The sequence below is a fragment of the Microtus ochrogaster genome, unplaced genomic scaffold (assembly GCF_000317375.1).
Source record: "Microtus ochrogaster isolate Prairie Vole_2 unplaced genomic scaffold, MicOch1.0 UNK41, whole genome shotgun sequence".
NCBI classification, from domain to species: domain Eukaryota; kingdom Metazoa; phylum Chordata; class Mammalia; order Rodentia; family Cricetidae; genus Microtus; species Microtus ochrogaster.
Genome location: NW_004949139.1, coordinates 890,985 through 894,890, shown reverse-complemented (window position 1 = coordinate 894,890; position 3,906 = coordinate 890,985).

The window sequence follows — 3,906 nt, the reverse complement described above, 5'->3', positions numbered from 1 at the left end:
ACCTCCATCCAGGTCTAGTAAGGTGAGCATCTAAACTGCCTAGGCTCCCACAAAGCCATTACGTGCAGTAGGATCAAAAACCTCTGCCTCTGCCTTCCAAATGCTGGGATTAAAAGCGTGCACCACCACCGCCCAACTGTTTTCATTTCTACAGTAAGAACCCAAAGACCCATAAGAGATTAGTGACTTGTCCTGAAGTGATAGATTTGGAATCAGAACCCACATCCTTCTATTAGGCATTGTTCTCTATGAAGAATATTTAAAGGAATTGAGAAATTTCTCCCAGTGTGATGAGTTAGTCTTTATTGTCAACTTGACTGGATTTGGAATCACCTAGGAAACACACCTCTAGGCATGTCTGCTAAGGTTGTTAGCAGAGAATTTTAACTGAAGGAAAGATCTACCCTGGCTGTGAGCAGCATACCAGGGACTGGGTCCCAGGATGAATGAAAAGGAGGGAAGAGGTAGCAGACTGAGTGCCAGCTTCAGTCTGTTTCTTGATGTAGGTACAATGTCACTGACTGCCTCCTGCTCCCACTGGCGGACTTCCATAATGGTCTGTATCCCCTTAAACCGTAAGCCAGAATGAACCCTTTGCTGTCAGGTGTTATATCACAAAACTGAAAAGGTAACTCACGTCTCAGGAAGAAAACAGCCTTGATGCAGAAAATACAGGATGGAGCAAGGAATTTCTGTGATCTATGAAGGCCTGACTTAAATCTATCTCTTCCAGCAAGTATGGGGACTTGAAGAGTTTTTCTTCTGTATTGTAAGTTAGCAAAGTACTAGATTGTTGAAGGAAAATCTGCAGGGCACTAAGCTCTTTGGCCTCAGAGACAACACAGATCTCTGTGGATCTCAGGAAGATTTCCAGGCAGACCAATCCCTGGAGGAAGTGAGTGATGTTTTCCATCCCTGGGGCTGTACACATAGGTACTGGCTTTGGTCCATTGAAGAGACCATATGTTGAACTTTTATTCAGAAAAGCTAGCACTTATTGTGCGTCCATGCTTCAGACATTGAAATGGGCATGTGTTTTACATTGTTTCCACTCTCACAGCATCCCCTCATAGTCCATAAGACCCCATTTTCATAGGCTGAGGCTCAAACATGAACTACCCAGGGTCACAGAGCCAATAAAGGAGAGCCAGCCCTGGTCTCTGGCTCCCCCTGACTCTAAAGTTGTAGTATGCACCTGCCAGAGAGTGATTGAAAGTCAAAACCAGGATTAAAAGCTGGCCTAGTGTAGGAATATAAGTGTGAACTGGAAGACCAATACCACTAATATTCTACATAATTTCTTGAAGCAAGGTATATAGAAGCCCTTTTGTGACTATAATAGATGCCTCTTCCCACCTGCCCACGCTGCACACACACACACACTTCCACAGCCTCTCCGCTTCTTTTCTTCTCTGTCATCCTCACACCTACTTGGTACATGCTGCTCAAGACTTCTTGTCAGAATATTCAGAGGCTGGGCATTCCCTGCCTGACTGGGCCTCACCAAGCCCAGCTGAGGGTGCTGTTAAAGATGGCTGGATTTGAAGACCCACCTCATTGCTACCCTGGTCACCTTTCCTTAACCACTGCCCTTCTCTGTTCTTCTGTGAGTGGACTTCCTCCAGCCTGAAGAGTATACTGTCTGCTCCAGACAGAATCCCAGTTCAACCACCAGAACAGGGTAAGGATTTTCCTACAGCACACAGTGAGTTGGCAGGAGAACCAAGCCTTAGATTCTATCAACTGTTCCTCAACAAGGTTTTTTATTCTGGGTTTAGTCACAAGTAACTCTGGGGTGAGCCCAAGGCTCTGTCCCAAGGAGCTCCCAATCTCCATGCATGACCAAAGGTCACAATAGTGATTGGGACATTCAAGGTCAGGAAAGTCAGAGGCCCAGTCCTGTCCAATGGTAGCAGAGATCTAAGCCCAGAGCTAAGTCCTTAAGGTGCAGGCAATGAGGGAAGAAATTACCTGGTCATTTTGAGTTCTAGGCCATTGTATTATAGCTTATGGGATAAGGACAGGAGTAATTCCAGGACTATGGTTGGAACTGGCAGACGTGATTCTGACGTCAGGAGACGTGACACTGAAGTTCTAACCTTATCTTTGCCAGGTACTTGCTTCCGGGCGTGTTACTTCAACCTTGGTTTCCATTTCTGTAGAATGATAATAACAGATTTTTTTTTCTGTCTCCCTCTTAGGAGAACTGCTGTGCTGGCTAAATGAAATGTCAGGTATATGAAATATAAAGGGCTGAGTAGGCATGAAAGCCAATGACTGCCAATCTGGAATGCAGAGAGAAAGCTGAGTGACTGTCTATGTGAGGTGCCAGTGGGAGCTTCCCCCAAGAGCTGCACTGTGATTACAGCTCTGGAAACCAGGGATCAGGGAGTGGAGCAGTCGGGTGGACGGAAACATGATAGTTCAGGGGCAAAGCAAATTCTCAAGTTAGATGGCATGCTCCCTCTTCTGCCTCACTCTGGGTTCTTGACAGTCTTAAAGCCGTTTTCCTGGTGGTTTCCCTTGTTCTAAAGGGGAGGATGGATGTCAGGAGAGTTGTGGAATTAAATGGGACCATCGTTTATGCAAAGTGCTTCCAGCTGTACTGGCCCAGGTTGTTCTAGTTTTGTTGTTAAAAAAGAAAAGGAAGAGGAGAAGGGGCCAGGCTGGCAAGATAGCCTGGTGGGTGAAGGTGCCTGTTGCCAAGCCTGACAATCTTAGTTTGATCCCCAGGACCCAAATGATAGGCGATAACCTAACTCCTGCAAGTTGTCCTCTGACCTCCACATGCATGCTGTGCACACAGAATAAAACATGTAAAACAAAAATTAAGGCCAGTTTGGTAGTGCACACCTTTAATCCCAGCACTACAAAATCAGACGCTGGAGGATCGCCATGAGTTCAAGACCAGCCTGTTCTGCATAGCAAGTTCCAGGACAGCCAGGACTAGAGAGAGAGAACCGTGTCTCAAAACGAAACAAAATTTAAAAAGGCCAGCTCTAGTGATACATTTCTATCATCCCTGCACTGGGGAGGTAAAGGCAGGCAGATCTCTGTGAGTTCAAGGCCAGCCTGTTTCTATATAGCAAGTTCCAGGTCAGCCAGGATTCCATAGTGAGACTCTGTCTAAAAGTAAATAGATAAATAAATCTTTTTTTTTTAAAGATTTATTTATTTATTATGTATACAACATTCTGCTTCCATGTATACCCACACACCAGAAAAGGGCACCAGATCTCATTACAGATGGTTGTGAGCCATCATGTGGTTGCTGGGAATTGAACTCAGGACCTTTGGAAGAGCAGTCAGTGCTCTTAACCACTGAGCCAAATCTTGCCCAGCAATGATGGCCCACATCTTTAAGGTGCCACACTTGAGAGGCAGAGGCAGGCTCTGACTTAGAGCCTAGCTGGTCTACAGAGGGAGTTCCAGAACAGCCAGGGCTACACAGATAAACCCTGTCTTTAAAAACTTAAATTATTTATTTATTTATTTATTTATTTATTTATTTATTTATTTATTTTGAGACAGGGTTTCTCTGTAGCTTTGGAGCCTGTCCTGGAACTAGCTCTTGTAGACCAGGCTGACCTTGAACTCACAGAGATCTGCCAGCCTCTGCCTCCCTAGTGCTAGGATCACAGGCATGCGCCACCACTACCCAGCGTGAAAACTTAAATAATTTTTTAATATTATAAAAAGAATCCCCCCTCCATCTGGAGAGATTGCTCATGAAGAGCAATGGCTGATGCAAGGAAGTGGCGCACACCGTTAATCCCAGCACTGGGGAGGCAGAGGCAGGCGGATCTCTGTGAGTTTTGAGGCCAACCTGGTCTACAAAGTGAGTTTCAGGGCAGCCAGGGCTGTTAGACAGAGAAACCTTGTCAAAAAAAGAAAGGGAGGGAAGGA